General features: G+C 39.1%; 1 protein-coding gene across 2 annotated transcripts in view; it reads left to right on the top strand.

Annotated features, from left to right (window-relative positions):
- Positions 1 to 18084, top strand: part of LOC141441078 (potassium voltage-gated channel protein Shaw-like) — a 276603-nt gene that overhangs the window by 155182 nt on the left and 103337 nt on the right. The window lies entirely within an intron of this gene.

The raw sequence follows: 18084 nt of genomic DNA, 5'->3' as shown, positions 1-18084 counted from the left end.
CGCTAATTCGGCTAAAAGCAATTATGCGTAACATAATAATATTACAAATAATTTTATGCCATCCAATAGAGAAACCAAATAAGATACTTTTTGATATGTTATATGCTCTGTAGTTTTACACCGATCACTCGAAGCATCACGGCTTTCCTAATAAATAATCGTAATTGTCTGTTGGTATTATACTAGCTATTGTTCTGCCCAAGGTTCATACTTAGTTTATACTTAGTTCTCCAGCTATTAGTCAGTTAAGTGTCTCTGTGGGGTTGAGACCATTTGTCAAAAACATATCTAGCTTTTTGCTGTCACCGATAAGCTATTAATTTTGTATCCAGCACAGTATTGTCATATTCAACTGAAGGTCTAACGATAGACAAGAAATAGAGGCTTTAGGAGTAACTAAGATTTATGTTCAATTCTGTGGCTCTTTGAATTGAGCCGAAGGTAAAGTTCGATACTTGACGCGTCTGTCAAATAGATACAAATTGCAAAAGCGAGATGAGACTTTCTACCCTTTAAGACTAATGATTTAAATTTCATCATGCATGACTATACTATTGTAGAAAAACAGCCAAATGCGATTCGGACTTGCACACCGAAGGTTCTGTACTTTGAAGGTATCTATGAATATCCAATGTTAGCAGAGCCCACATTCTAAGTAAAATGTACGCTGTGTGAGGTCATTTTAAATAGTTATATACTGACCTAGATATACGTAAAAAAAGGGATTTTAAAAGTTTTCTTGTTGGTTATGCTATAAGAATGTCGCGTGCAACGCAAGCAGTTTTTATCGGGAGTTCCGAATCGCGGCAGTCGCTCGCGTCGCGCCGTCCCGTCAGGTCCCTTAGTGTTTTTGTCTAAGTAAATAAATCGGTGTTAAATTATTGCTTGCTTAAATTTATTGACCTTAACTTAGTAGTGAAAAGTGCAAGTAAATAACAAGAACACTTGCACAGAAAAGAGCAACGTTCATGCCTAATTTCAAGCTTCTATGACAACTGGAAGTGTCCTATATATAGGTTTCTCTGGCAATTTGTATGAATATACCTGACGCGTTCCTGAGAAAAAGAAATAGAGGGACGGACGGACAGATAAACAGACAAATTGACAACAAAGTGATCCTTGTTGAATACAAAAATACAACCTTCAACTATCTTCCTTCAGATATCGGATACCAAACTTATCTACTGTGAGAGATTGTCCTAAAATAGCTTCCAATCTTGACGTTCTAACGAATGATTCTATTTTGAATCTTTCAAAAACTTTTCCAAATTGAGTAAACATGCTCGCTTGGCACGGTTCTAAGTGAGTCGGTTACTTGAGTAGAAACATATTTTTATTTTCCTCAACTCGCCGTAAACGCAATTGCAATGACACTAAAACGCATAAAAACATGTTTTTGCTCCATTTACCCGCGTTTTTACCGAATACGGAAAATTCTCTCACCTGAGTATAAAATTTGGGAAGACATTAGAAAAGACTCTAAACTTCGAAATTACCTAATTTAGCATTTTTGTGTCGAGCGGCTTCAGAAACTTTGAGTAGTCTTGGAACACTTGTGAAATTGTTTCGAGTAAAGTTTTTTTTAAACATAGAATTATTTAAACGTAATTCGCCTGAGAGATAGTTTTTTTACTTATTATAGTACCTACATTTTAACCAGCATTTTCGCCTTCGTATTTTTTCTGGTAACAAATAGCTACTTACTCTTTCTTTCTCTACTAGCTCTATCTTTGTTATGCTGAGAAAGGCTTTTAACGTATTTTTTTTTATTGTTTAATATGCCCATTATGCAAAACACATTATGGGCTGATTGCTTCCTACCGAATTGTTTTTTTTTTAAATTCATGGTACCTAGTAGTAAATTATATCTAACTAATACGGGTAAGTTTGCTTGAAAATTGTTAGCAATTTAAGAGTAAAAATAGCAGCCTAACTTATAAATTATACTACTTGGAAAATTCCGTGCAATGTACAAAATCCATTAAAAATATTACTTGATGTTTTCGTAACGCCTACGGAACACTATCCTGGGCAAGTCCGACACGCTCTTGGCTATTTTTTTTACTTGACATCAGTAATCTACAAGTACAGTCACGATATTTAATTTGGGATGGGACTCACTTAAAATCGAACATCTGTCATTTTGTATGACAATTCAAAGGATTTTTTGACAAAATGGGTCCCAAATTAATGATCGTGACCAAACAACAAAGGTTGTTTACACTAACAGTGATGTGTTCATCCAAAAAAATACCTGGCTCGCTCGTTTCAGTCCAGGTTGCCTAGCGAAAAGCCGAAAACATTCACTGTACCTACGCAACCATCTCGATCACGTTTCAATAAAAAACAATGCCAACAGATACTCTGAGATTTACAATATCATGCAAACTATTACATCAGGCTTTATACCTCGCGGTAACAAATGAGAGTTGTCACGACATATCACAAATAAATCCCTGAATTTATGGCAACCCAGGCAGTAAAGATAAAGCAACATACCCCGTAAGATGCTTGATGTCAACTCAATTCTATGCAGGAAATAAAATGTTGTTCAGCACTTTACGCGCCACATCTGGCTTCTTTTGTTATTTTACGTTTATTTTCTGGAGATATAAAGTAGACAGAAATCAGGAATCTCGTGGAATGGGGTATGGCAAAGTCTTTCGTAAACGTGTGTTGAACATTATTTACATTTTTAGTTACATTTAGACAACCGTATAGCCCAGTGGTTAGACAATCTGACTACGAAGCTCGGGTTGATCCCCGCTCGGGGCAGATATTTGAATCCTACTAGTATTATAAATGCCTTAATCACGAATAGCGGTGGATTCGTCGACGAGGTGAAGAGACGTATAGCGATTGCTAGGTCTGCAATGGACAGGTTGAGGAAAATATGGAGGAGCCGCAACATTTATAGGTCAACAAAAATCCGACTTGTTCGAGCGCTCGTGATCCCCATATTTCTCTACGCCGCAGAAACGTGGACGCTGCGTGAGGGGGAGCGAAGGAAGATAGACGCTCTAGAAATGTGGTGCTGGAGGAGAATGCTGGGAGTTTCATGGACTGAATTCCGTACCAATGAGTCCATACTCCAAGAACTCGGCATTAAACAGCGTCTATCGTCCATAGTGCAGTCTCGCATCCTTACTTTTTTCGGACACATGTCGTAAAGGAGACGCAGCTATGGAGCGACTTGTGATCCAGGGGATAATCGAAGGCACTAGGTCACGAGGTAGATCGCCTATGAGATGGACAGACCAGGTCAAAGCAGCAATAGCAGGACCACTACACGCAAGCAGAAGGAAGGCGGCTGTCTGGGAGGAATGGAGGCGTATTGTTAAGCTTGCTACCAGCACCTAGAAAATGATGACCACGACCACTCTGTCAAGAGTGAAACGACGAAGAAGGAAGGAAGTATTATAAATGCGAAAGTTTGTGAGTGAGTGAGTGAGTGATGTTTGTTACTCCTTCACGCGGAAAGCGCTTCACGCGGTTTTGGATGAAATTTGGTATGTAGATAGCTGTACATCTGAAATAAAACATAAGCTACTTTTTATTCCGATATTCCCACGGTATTCCAACACTCCAAACATCCAAACATCTCCACAAACTTTCACATTCATAATATATAGTGGAATTACAAGCCCGTGCGGCATGGGAACTTCACACAAACCATTTGATTGCTTCGGTTTTTCCTATTCTGTAGGTTCTGTAGGTTTCCCTTACGATGTTTTCCTTTACCGTAAAGCTCGCGGTTATTTTTGAATAACTCAGAGATGCTTGCGGGTTCGAACCTAATACTATGATCTTTTGCTTGAGAGGCCATAGGTAAAACTCAGACACTACGACCTTTAAAGGGCTGAGCCACTCGATCTAGTTTGTAGTTCTACTCGCTTCCAGTTCATCGTCGGCGGTAGAACAAGTGCCTTAGCGACGTGACAAATAGACAGTTTGAATGGTTAGTCCATTGTACGATTCAGATACTGCCTTTATGAGCAGTATGTTTGTTTTGTGACTCCTGGAGTGCAGTCGTTCGGACGTTAACAAGCGAATGGACGCTCACTGCATTTTGATGCTGATTCAGTGATTCGGTTCCATTGAGGAATGAACTGTTATAGTGGTAATACGGACTATCCAATTCTACAATGGAATACTGTTAACTAGTGGCTCTATGCTCTGAGTTTCTTTGCGTAATAGAATCCGTATCAGGTCAGATCAGATTTTATTATTTTGTTTATTTATTTAGAAAGAAATACATTTATACACAACACAACAAAAGACAACTCTACACAAGACTATTACACAAGAATACAAGAACACAAGACAAGAATATTATTATGTAGGATAGTATAGATAGGTAGTAAGGTAGTATGTGTCATTGTGGTTGTGACTCGGACACTGGCTCAGCATAATGCTGAGACGTTAAGAACGCCCCAGCCACCCCAGCGCTGATTTTCAGCCAGCACCGTCGGTGACCCTCTGACCGCTATAAAATATACTATCACACTATTAACTATACATATAAAACTGCATGCATATATACTACGAAACATATTTGTTTATTAAGTAAAACAAAATTTACACAGTAGGTATTGCAGCTGTAAGTCCATTCACTTGTCACACACAGATTTGTATTAGGCATATGCACTTGCAAGAGAAACGTTTTGTGCGTGCAGATTGAGATTAGTCAAGTCACCGCGATAGTGGTTGATCGGTGCCCCAGAGTTAGAAAACAGTGTTGAATACTTGTATTAAATACATAAATATCATGGGATACTTTAACACCAATTGACCTACATAGTCCCAAACTAAGCAAAACTTGTACTATGGATACTAGGCAACGAATAAACAGATACAGATAAATACATACTTAAATACATTATTAAACATCTAAGACCCGAGAACAAACATTCGTATTATTCATATAAATATCTGCCCCAGCGGGAATCGAACCTGGGACCTCAAGCTCTGTGCCTTGACATAGTGATGTTGTTAGTGCTGTGTGCTAAAATATTACGAGTAACGTAAACGTGGGTAGTTGTGTGCCGGTATTAGTCGCGCAAGCAGAGCGGTGGCGCCACAGAGTACATTATTTGGGTGGCGCGCAGTGTAAATCTATCGTGGCGTGTGCTCCTAGAAGAAGGACTACGAATTAGTCCGAAACATGTTGAGCCAAACTCGATTAAAGACGTGACGTGACGTTTTTTAATTAAAAACTATATGACATTTCCACTCTACAGTTTAATTCTTCTATGGTTTTGTGACCTCTCAAATGCAGTTTCTCGAGCATAAACACGCGGATGGACGCTCGTAGCTTTTTACGCTGATTCAGTGATTCGATTCTGACCTAGTTCTTTAACTGACTGTTTATGCATGCATTTAATATTGCCCGCGATTTTTTGTGCGCAATATTGAATAAAATTTCACCTCATTCCCATTTTATTTTCGAAACTACTGTGACAACATTTCACCTCTTAATTCACACCTTTTAGAGTTATCTATTAGCTCTGCACCTATGGACAGTCAGTCCACAAATCCGTTCCACATTACCTCCTAGCTCCGCTCCGCTGCCTCGCTTCGCTTCAGTATACAAGCAGCCTAATCATCATCATCATCATCATCAGCCGGAAGACGTCCACTGCTGAACAAAGGCCTCCCCCTTAGACCGCCACAATGAACGCCAACTCGCCACTTGCATCCACCGGTTTCCCGCAACTCTCAAGATATCGTCAGTCCACCTGGTGGGAGGCCTGCCAACGGTCGCCACTCGAGGACTTTTCTCCCCCAACCATTGCCACTTCAACTTGCATATTTTGCCGGCTATGTCAGTGAGTTTAGTTCTTCGACGAATTTCCGTATTCCGGATTCTATTGCGCAAAGAAAATCCAAGCATAGCTCTCTCCATAGCTCGTTGCGTGACTCTGAGCAGCCTAATAGGGGTCCCTGAACAATTTTGGGCGTGGAAACCTAAAAAGCTCGTCCGCACTCCCTCTATATTCTGCTCGGAGACAGCGAGGCGTCAAAGGTTCCCTAATGGAATTCCTAACAGGCAGCCGGTTGGTCAACGCGCCCTAAATTTTCTCGTATCTCGAAATAATTGGGGCTGTTATAAACCCGTTGGAGAGCTAGACACGCGTTAAAAGCTATCGATTTCTTTGTACGTTGCACGCTCGAGATGCCCGGTGCACGGCGATTTGCAAACTAAAGAAGCAATGGGTTAAAAATTGTGCGGTCTCGTGGTAAGGCTCTATGAAGGTTGAATTTGGAATGTTTTAATAGTAAGGTTGAAAGAAAGAAAGAAAGAAAGAAGACATTTATTCACTTACACAGAAGACACACATATACAGCAAAATTAACACAAATAAAATAAAAAAAAACACCAGTAGGTTGCATAAAACACCAGTGGTGTGCAAGTCCAAATTCAAAGTCAAAGTCAAAGTCAAAGTCAAAATATCTTTATTCAATTTAGGCTATAACAAGCACTTATGAATGTCAAAAAAAAATCTACCAATTGTAGGGATAGTTCCGTACGTTGGAATATTTTACTATATTACTAGTATGTTTTTTTTTAAATTGTTCTCCCCATGATTGAACCAAATATTTGTCATATTATATAAGCATAATTGTTCATTTTCGCCGGTTTTCTTAAATAACTTCAAAAATATTTTGTTTTTAAATTATACAAAAAAAAATTGAGATACTCACAACAAGCTCTTTCAATGAGGGCTATCGCGTATGAGTTCGCCGCTAGAGGCGCTAGTTAGCGTGAGGTCTCCGAAATGTCAAATCTTATAGTGTTTGCGTGAGATACGCGGGTTTATTTATAATTGGAATAATTTTGTGAATATTTTGCAATACCTGAAATTAATTATGGCAATTATGCGATAAGGGGCAATTAATGTCTGTGTTTTGAGACAGTTTTGTCTTTCGAAAACTTTTGTCCTCCCTTTTTTTCCCAACAAAACGGGACTACGCAAGACTGTGGTTGCTCGATATTTTATGGTACGGTTTTAAGATGTATTAAATGATCTTAATCTAAACTTTGCTTTCACGCCCGTAATAACAGACTAAGCCACACTTAAAAACCTCACGCAACAGTGGCGCCATCTAGAAGGACAAAAAACAATAGCCCTCATTGATAAATAAAATAAAAATACCTGTCCATCATCATCATCAGCTGGAAGACGTCCACTGCTGAACAAAGGTCTCTCTCTTAGAACGCCACAATGAACGGCAACTCGCCACCAATTTGCAAGCATCGTTTGCCCGCAACTCTTACGAAATTCATCATCATCATCATCATCGGCCTATCTTAGTCCACTGCTGGACATAGGCCTCTCCAGTTGCACGCCACTGAGCGCGATCCTCGGCCAGTCTCATCAGTTCTTGCCAGCTAACCTGCGAAGATCATCGCTCCACCTAGTCTGAGGGCGTCCTACGCCACGCTTGCCGATTCGCGGTCTCCACTCAAGAACTCGTTTGCCCCAGCGGTTATCAGTTCTTCGACTGATATGGCCGGCCCACTGCCACTCCGGTGAGCTATGTCGATGACTTTAGTTCTGTGTCGGATCTCCTCGTTTCGAATTCGAAACGAAATTACGAAATTACCTGTAATATATTCTTGGGTGACACTGTTTCCTGGCCAGGATAATACCGACCCTATATATTTTTCGTATACCCACCCATAGAAGCTCAAGTCAGTTTCTATACACAAAAACAGGGTCGGTATTATCCGGGCTGGGAAAGGGTGTCAACCATATTCTCTATTTTAACAATAATTATATTTGAAGCAATTTTTGTGATTGAACAAAAATGTTTACTTACAAAATGAATAGCAGTCATATCGCATTACTTGCTTTACAAAGTTGTATCGAGTATTTTTCTGAATACGAAATAAGCGAACTTGGAAATGTAAACAGCAATGCAAGTATGCCATTATGGTGTTGAGTTTCAGGAAGTACTTAAAAACTGAACAATACTACCATCTAGAAAAAGGAGGGGTCCATAATGTTGCCAGTGTCTTAAAACTTAATTTATTACTAGCCGTTGCCCGCGACTCCGCCCGCGGATATTCGTTTGTCGCTATTCCGCGGGAACTATCGTATATGCCCTTCCCCGGGACTCAAAATATTTTGTATAGGTACTGAATTTCATCTAAACCAGTTCAGCGGTTTAGACGTGATGAGGTAACAAGCAAACAAAAGGACAAACCTTCGCATTTATTAATATTTGTGGGAAGTGGAATAGTGGAATGGGATTAGTGGTATAGTGGGATTAATGGTATTAGTGGGATTACTAGGAATAGTGGGATTAGTGGAATTATTAGTATAGCGTAACAGTGAATCCCGTGGTTCATTTATGTACTGACACTATTTAACCAACTAAATCCTGATCGGAGTTATGTAGAGTCATGTGGGGTAAAGGTACGCAGTGGGTAAGTGTACTAGTCCCATACATTTCAGTCCAAAATTTATGTGATGCATACATCGGGGTTTTCGGTGCGGGAATGTTTGACATTAGCCAAAGAGTAGGTATTGACATAAAAAACAGAATGCACTGTGGTAGGTTTCTGCCAATCGAAAAATTAATTGAAAAAAAAACAAGAAAACATAATATTTATATAAATGAATAAGATCAGTCATTAAGATATGAACCTCTTCTTAAGTCCCTACTCGCGCCGATTACAATTACCGACGTAGAAATATCGTGTAGTTCGTTGAAATGGATATTTACAGAAAGACGCCGTAGCTTGACTGTTCCAAATATAGAAATAAATATTAATTATGTATTTGTTATGAAAATCGCGTCAACTACTATTACTGCATGTAATTTTTAATGTTATTTTTATTATTATCTTATAAATAAGGCTTGGTAGTAAAGCTAAAGTACCCCTAAATGAGTTAAGATAAAATTGTATCATAGTTTGTATACAATTTGCAGAGAGGTAGTTATAATTAAGGCATAATATGATTTTTTTCAGACTTACCTCTCTGTTTATCTCTACTCTTCCTGAAATCATTCCCGCACCGAAAACCCCGATGTATGGATGGTGTACACTTACTCACTAAGTACGGTTACCCACGTGACTCTGTTTTTGATTGCTCAGCAACTCAGTACAACACGGATAATAATAGGTTAAAACACGTGGGAAATCTAAAAACTCTGGAGCGGAATTATAGCGAACATGATGCATAACTTATGAGTGAGCCCCCGCTTGGTCTTAATAGTATCTAAATTATTCTCGAGCTCATTAGGCCATTATTAGGGTTTCTGATGCGATGCGGCGTTTTGCTTTGTTTTTAGCTTCGATTCTCGTTGGTATTTGGGGGTTAAGTATTCTGGCGCATCTTCGGAGCTGTTATGGAAGATGAGGGATGGTGAATGCGTTATAACTATAAGCAATACCAATCAAAAATATATAGATGGATAGATATATAGATAGATAGATAGATAGATAGATAGATAGATAGATAGATAGATAGATAGATAGATAGATAGATAGAGAGAGGGAGAGAGAGAGAGAGAGAGAGAGAGAGAGAGAGAGAGAGAGAGAGAGAGAGAGAGAGAGAGAGAGAGAGAGATAAAATAAGGGCCGTTACAGATGAACTGCTTTTCAACTGCAACGTAACTGAAACTGGCGATAGTTTATGTATTAATTTCAATTGCAGCTCCTGCCGTGAAGCAGTAGTGCTTGCACTGTTGTGTTTCGGCGTGGAGAGTAAGACAGCCGGTGAAATTACTGGCACTTGAGGTATTCCATCTTAGGCCTCTAGGATGGCAACGCATCTGCAATCCCCCTGGTGTTGCAGATTATGGGCGGTGGTGGTCTCTTACCATCAGGAGACCCACTTACTCGTTTGCCATCCAGTCGAATAAAAAAAAAGCTGTTGTGCAGTTAATGTGTAGTTTTTTTTCGGGATAAAAACTATCCTATGTTCTTCCCCGGGACTCAAACTATCTGTATACCGGATTTCATCTAAATCAGTTCAGCGGTTTAAACGTGCAGCGGTATGTAACAAGCAAACAAACAGACTTACAAACTTTCCCATTTCTAATCTTAGTAGCATGAATCAACATTAAAAGTACTTAGTCATCACTGTCGCGTAACCAATTCGTGCTATTTTTTCCAGAAGATATTTTCCAACGCTTCCACGTGTTAAATTTCAAAGATGTCCGCTTTAAATTAGGTCGGTGCGAAGGCCGAAGCAAACAGAATAGATAATTATGGGTCTCCTCGTTAACTTGGACCCTTGAGAGCTCGTGAGTGGCGATTCCTGCAATAATAAAACAGTAGGATGCTTTCGTAGTAAAATAATGCAGATTGGGTCACAAATATTCTTATTATCTGTCAATCTTATCGCACCAATTTTACCTATTAACAACGAACACGATGACTCTGAAAAATGACCTGTTGTATGTGGTAGTAATGTGTCCGTATAGATAAGTCGACGTCCTATGTTCAAATAATTACTTACAGTTCCTTATCAATCCTGTGCACTACTGCATACATCATCATCTCCTTGTTAAGTTTTTTACCTATTGTGACTTCAAACAGGTGCAAACGCCACTATGTCCGTGCGACTACAGGACCAGAGCACGAAGCCTATTCCTCTGCATCGGGGAGTCAGACAAGGAGATAATGATGTCTCCGAAACTGTTCACCGCTGCATTGGAGGATGCTTTTAAGGTTCTGGACTGGAAAGGACGAGGCATTAAGATAAATGGCCAGTACTTCAGTCACCTTCGATTCGCCGACGATATTGTAGTCATGGCTGAGACCATGAAGGACCTCAGTGCTATGCTCGCTGACCTTAGCAGAGTTTCCGACCGAGTAGGCCTGAAAATGAACATGGACAAGACGAAAGTCATGCCTAACGTCCATGTTGTGGCAGCTCCCGTAAAAGTCGGAGGCTCTGCGCTCGAAGTGTTGACTACTATGTTATACATAGGACAAACGGTCCATTTAGGTTGGTCCAACTTCGAGGAAGAGATCACTCGTCGAATCCGACTCGGCTGGGCAGCGTTCGGGAAGCTCTGCGGTGTAAAGACACCGAAAAGTCGAAAAGTCGTCCACGTTACTGCAGTGTTTGAAGTCAAAAGTCTTTGATCAGTGTGTTTAGCCAATGATGACATACGGGTCTGAGACGTGGGCGCTAACGATAGACGTCATGAGGAAGCTCAAAGTCACTCACATAGGGCTATGAAGAGGTCTATGCTCGGGGTTTCTCTGTGGGATAGAATCAGATATGATGATATCCGCAGTACAACTAAGGTTACCGACATAGCCCGAAGAATTGCGAAACTGAAGTGGCAGTGGGCGGGGCATATTGCTCGCAGGATTGATGGCCGATAGGGTCAGAAGGTTCTCGAATGGCGTCCGCGGACCGGGAGACGAGGTGTTGGTAGACCGGGATCGCGTTGGATGCGGAAAGCACAAGACCGGTCTGAGTGGAGAGCCTTAGGGGGTGGCCTATGTCCAGCAGAGGACATCTTTCGCCTGAAACGGTGATGATGATGACCGTATAAAGTCAAACTCAAAGTCAAAATATCTTTATTCAACAAGCACTTATTTATGAATGTCAAAAAAAATCTAACACCGGTTTTGAAAAACCTCTGTTGAGAAAAATCCAGTAAGAAACTTTAATTTGTTTTGCCAAGCATCTGTAGCATCTACTGTTTTTTCAGAGCCTGTACGTTCCCAGTTTATTTTAAACAGTATAGGAGTTTTTTTGTGATTGTAATTAATTTAACGCGTCGGTTCGTTTTGGGATGTTAGCGCTGGCTGTTATAAGTCGAGATTGCTTGGACACCTTTTTGATCCGAAGTTAAATAGAAGCTTCAGTTTTTAAGTAATTAAGGTAACACGGGGTGTATTTTGTTTGTTCTCATCATCATCATCATAACTCTTTCAGTACCCGGAACTTCACGCTTATCACGTTTGCATAGTCGCGCGAGTCCTTCGAACTACTCGCATTTGATTACAATTAGTACTAGCACCCATATCTCGAACTATTCGCACTTGGAAGCGATTTTTATCGTTACCCCATGAGATGGTAAATGGTGGATAAGCAAAAAAAATGGGCAAAAAGCTCGTTGGAAATTAACTACCGTTTCGCTTGACTGCTCGCTAGAACGCTCGCTAGGATGCTCGCAAGATTGCTCGCTAGAATGCTCGCTGAATCGCTCCTGTTAATTTTGTGAGCCTGTAATGTAACATTTGCTAGAATGCTCATTACAAATAAATGCTTAAGTGTATCAGCACCACAGAATATATAATAGTACTAACGTACAGAATGGCCACGCTCCGCCCAGATTGCAGGAAAACCGCAGGAAAGCAGTCGGGTGCGCAACGCAATGTATGTCGGCCGCACGGCACTAAGTTCGGGAGCAATAATTTTGCGAAATTGTAACGGAACCCTGCCTACTTCCATTTATAAATAAATAATGATTTCTGATGTGTATATCTATTGTAATTAAAAAATAATAATGCTTAAATACACAGACAGACACATTTTAAGCAGGTTTAAATAAATGGGTAAGACTCACGATTACATTTATTTGCACATATCTAAGCCATACCTACATATTATAAGTACCTTTAAATGTCATTGGTAGTACTTATAGTGCTAGGGTTTTGCGATAGTCAGCCCTGTGTATCTTACGCACACATTGACGCGTGTACAGACGTCGTGCTAATGTAGATTCAAGAACGCGTATTTTGTACGTCGTGGCCGCCGTGTGTCAGTGACCTTTATGATACATTGTGGAAACATTTTGACATTTTAATAATGTAAATTAATACTGCATAGTGAAGTTCCGGGCAGCATTTCCTGACCTGACAACGAAGCAGCCCAACTCCGCATGAATATTAATATTAAAACTGAATTTAATTAACGGCTGTGCTTTAAATCCTACTATCATACTAATATTATAAATGTGAAAGTTTGTGAGTGAGTGAGTGAGTAGATATGTTTGTTACTTCTTCACGCCGAAACGGCTGGACGGATTTGAATGAAATTTGGCAAAAAGTTAGTTTATAACCTGGATTAAAACATAGGATCCCGATATGCCCACGGGATAGGGATAAAATCTCTAAATAACAACTGATGGGCTTAGAGTCATGAAATTTGGTATATAGGTAGCTGGACGTCTAGAATAACACACAGGCTACTTTATATTCCGATATTCCTACGGGATAGGGATTAAATCTGAAACTAATCATCGCTGGGCTTATAGAGTCATGATATTTTTTAGAATGTAGATAGCTTGACGTCTAGAATAAAACATAGGCTACTTCTTATCCCGATATTTCCAACTGTTATACCGATATTTAACTGCTGTATCTAATGATTTACGCGTGCCAAACCGCGGGTAAACGCTAGGTCATAAATATTTTATTAAATCGATATAAATATGGATTTCAGTGGCAGAAAAGCTGCAGCCTAGTGGTTTGACCTATGGCCTCTTAACCAGAGGATCGTTGGTTCAAATCCAGGCTCGCATCTATGTGTTTTTCCAAATGTATTAGTGAAATTACATAAGTAATTTTTTTGTTACGACAATATGTGTGGAAGCAACTTTTGTTTGTTTGTTTGTTTATACACTTTATTGTACAACAAGGAAAAACAAACATGATTACGCTTGAGTGCCGGCGCGCATTAAGAGATCAGATATTTTTGTATAAAATCGTAGGAAACTACATAGACTCCCCCTATCTGTTAAGTAGATTAGGCTTTAAAGCTTCCCGTTTGAACACACGAACTTTCAATAAATTATTTCATGTTCCCCTCACAAGGAAAAAATATAAATCTAACTCTTATATTAACAGAGCCTGTAAAGCCCATAATACTAATTTCTGTCAAGTAGATGTATTTCATTTATCCTTAGTTAAGTTCAAGAGTGGCATTCTGTCCCTTTTGGATTAATAGCATTCATTTTACAATTTTGCAGTTTCATCTTTAAATAGTTAATTTAATTTTGTTCAATTAACTGCTAACCGTATTTGTGTTTAGCCAACAAACCTGTTTTCAGTTTTGTTTCCCGATCATTTTATTTTTACTTAAATGAATCAGTAAGTGGTGGCAGCTTTATTGGTTTATGTAAATTGTAATTTGTTTATTTTTAAGAACCATGTACCGTTTGTGCCCAAATAAACATTAAAACATTAAAAAGCTTACAGACAAAAAAAAGTGTTTAGTACAAAAGCTGACTCGTCCCTGAAGGGATCTCTTCCAGTCAACCTTTGAGTGGTAGAGAAAAGCAATCAAAAAACAAGGACAAAGACTTTTTTTAGTTGATTGTAAATTTTTATCATACTACTGACGTATATATTTGATTTTTGCATTGCTGTGAGGGGTAGTAGCAGACTTCAGTTTGATATTAATTTCAGCTTGAGATACCGTCCTCCTCTCCCCACTTACTTAAGACAAAGAGTCTTGACAGACACACAACAAAGTGATCGTTTAAGGGTACCCTTTTTTCATTTGAAGTAGGGAACCCTAAAAACAAAATGACTTTTTTCCATTTCACTCTGGACCCCATTCAATCCACAGAGAATTAATATCGGACTGAAAGCCTTTTCATCTGGTGCTAATCGAATTGCCCTTCGAATCGATTAAACTTAAGTCATAGTAATAATTTAACTGAGTAAGAAATGAATTGGCCAAGAGCATGTCGGTCCACGAGCTTTCATTATGTGTCGGACTATGCATAATAAACAATACTGTAATTGGAAGAAATAATGGTTACCTACTAAAGTGATCGCAATGCGGGTTAGTATCATTCCGTCTAAAAAGCAGCTGATCTAAGTAGCAACTTGTCAAAGTATCAAGTGGTCTTATTCTTTGCCTCAAAGTCGACGTAGCTCCGTTTCGCGGAGCTCCTTTTCCGCGTGGCTGAGGCGCTTTGCGCCTTGACGCAACTCTAGCCTAACCTATGTTTTTTCAAGTTTTCGACAAAAACAGGTTAGGGCCAGTTGCTTTTTAGACCACTTGCTACTTAGACCAGTTGCTTCTTAGACCAGCAGGCCTATTGCGTAAAGAACACGGGATCGTAATCGTCATGTTATTCCAAAGCGATTACATATTCGGCTGACATCGCGTAACAGAATCTAGCAGCAGTTGCTTCTTAGACCACTTGCTACTTAGATCAGCTGCTTTTTAGACCAGTTGCTACATAGACCAGCTGCTTTTTTAAGACGAAATGATACTAACCCGCAATGCGGGTAAGACAAAAAAGGTCAAGTGTTTAAGTGTTTGTCATGTCGTGTTTTCTTTGTAAAAAGTTAAATTTTCACCTATATACTCGTATCTATCTAAGTGTGACTCAAACACGCGCACCGAGGGTTCCGTATGCATTTGCAGGTATCTCTGAATATCTAGTGTTAGCAGAGCCTCTCTCCTAAGCAAAGTATTCGCAGTGTAAAGACTATCTCAGAACTCATTGATAAAATTTAAGTGAGAGATAAATGTGATGCCGTTTCTGTTTATTCGTACATAACAAACCGAGACGGCGCTACAGATATTTGCCACATTAACTTTATCAATGAGTGGTGAAACAAGCCCATAATTTTTATCAATGAAAAAAAAACGAGATTAAAAAGAAGTGCTCAAGCAAAGTTTAAAGTTAGCTCGCAGTGCCGAGCCAAAAAGCCCGATACATTGAAATTTGAATCCGGATTGGGCATTTGGCTTTACGCCAAGTAATGCCTATTTTAAACAACAAAAACTAACCAAAAATTAACTAAAAGCACAATAAGATTTTGCAAGCTAACGTAAAGACAGAGACCTGTCTTTGTAAGTCGCTAAACACTCTTGACAGAATGATCGTAGTAATTATCGATTGAGAATTAGGAGTGAACCTTTATGACAACATTCTTGGGAATTATAACAGTCGCTATTCCGAGATAAAGAAAGAAATTAAAAGATTTAAGTTACAACAGATCCGGGACTTCTAGAATAAGGCTCTTGAGAGTTTAAAATTCAGAGCCAGTATCGCAATACTCGTTCTAGTTGCAGATGCTTCGACTAATTGAAGTCTCTAGATTCGGGTTCAAGCATCAGGTTTGTAGTGTCCCGTTCATCGAATAAGGATACAAGAGTGCGATTTCATTGAGGCAGCACGAAACTAAAGCCCTTAACTATGTATACATTTTTTGCAATTCACCCATATATACATTTTACGATTGTTTCCACGTTTGATAATAAAAATAAATACTCGCAATATTGGCCAAGCGCGAGTTGGAATTGCTTCTCAGTAACAGGCGAATACAACTAAAATAAATCCCAGAAAAATTACTTGTCAATTCGATGGTTTTATACTAGTTTTTTTTTGTTGCGGTACTTTCACGTAAGTCTTTTCTTACCGCGTTTTTAAACTGCTGTTGACAGCCCGTTTTTCTTTCCCAAGAAGCCATACAACTCGCGTTTGTTTCTATGCAAACGCGCGTCAACGGCGCGTTTCATCGCGTTTTGGCGTTCATACGTTTTCTTGTTGCAAATTAAACAGTAAGCGAGCGTTTGCATTTGAAACGAATTTCGAACGAGCGTTTGTATCTATACAAACGCACCGCGCCTCAGCGAGGGGAGTGACGGTTGGGGGCAGGGGGGACGGACCCTATACAAACGCTTTCGTTCGAAAAACGTGGCGTTTATATCGATACAAGCGCAAGGATCGTGTGTAAAGCTAAAACGTGCCGGCTTCTTTGCGTTAGCTGAGCGTTCTACTTGCGTTTGTATCTTTATCTACACCATATATAGTAAATCCTCAATTATGCGTTCAAAAACCATAGGTAATGACCAGCATTACGACATTGGATTCTATTATAAACACGGCTGTATCGTAATGAGATTTTATACATCATTACAGCACGGGGGGGGGGGGAGCGCGCCGCGACCACGTGCAGCAGCAGCTCGTGGGGCAGACATACCTACCTAGTTCTCGTTAATGTAGGTCATTCTCAATGGTCCGCGAACACATGATAGAGATTTAATATATGGATATAGATTTTAATATTGTATGCAACTGTACGTAATTAGGCCTTAAAACACTCATGTGCCCCTTTTATGAACGCCTCGTTTCATAAACCCACACTCGTGTTTTAAGGACTCGTGTATTACGATACAGTTGCATAAAATACTAATATAAACGAGCGTAATAAAAACGGTGTGTTGAAGTCCCGTACGTAACATAGGTACTGTTTGTCATTTGTTTACCGTTATATACATTATACTGACATTGAATTATTCATGACAACTCGGGATATTTTGCGTGTCACGGAACCCACAACCACGAATACGTTGGAATTAATGGTAAATGCCACTGAAGGAAACCAGACGATCTCGAAGGTTTGGTCTGAAGATAAATCTTCTCGATTTATCAACTGAAAAATAAATTTACCTGCAAATTCGCTGGAAGTTTTTGGAGTTATTTTTTATGTGAGGCAGCAAATTATATTTTGAGCGTCTTAAGTTAAAAATGATTCTATGAATATTTAATTTTTTTAAAGATTATATGAATTTCTTACCGTTATTTTTAACTTATCACTTCACTTTGATGAGAAATGCAAATTCAATACTATAGTATCACAAAAAATAAAAAAATAGTACGTACGTAAATACTACCTACGAAACAAACGTTCGTAAAAAAAACTGGAAAATATTATATTTATAACAAGCCATAATGTAAGTAATTTTTTTTAGATTATTTTCTTATAAACAGGGGGTCTGTCGATTCTTCTAAGCTTTCTTATTTAGTTTTGTTGTTGTGGAAAAACTTGCAAGTTAATTTTGACCCCCTTTCAGTGGTCCTATTGACCTGTTTGGTATACATTACAATCAGCAAAAAAACACTTTTATTCAAAAAGGATATTTTAGAAGAAACTTATTTCTTATTTCTTACTTATAAATGGACTTGGAGGGAGGACCCCTTACTTATACCGTTAACTGGGGTTACTTTAGGAAATTTTGTGGCTACTTAAACAGATTTAAAATGGTTATAAAAACGCAAATATTCATAGCTCGATTGAGCAAATTATTTAAAAAGTTAGGTAAGTCAGGTATTTCACTCCCAAAGATTGGCTAAAAA

Source organism: Choristoneura fumiferana, chromosome 23 (assembly GCF_025370935.1).
Source record: "Choristoneura fumiferana chromosome 23, NRCan_CFum_1, whole genome shotgun sequence".
Taxonomy (NCBI): Eukaryota; Metazoa; Arthropoda; class Insecta; order Lepidoptera; family Tortricidae; genus Choristoneura; species Choristoneura fumiferana.
Note: the sequence above shows the minus strand (reverse complement) of the source record. Positions and strands in the feature narration are given on the sequence as shown.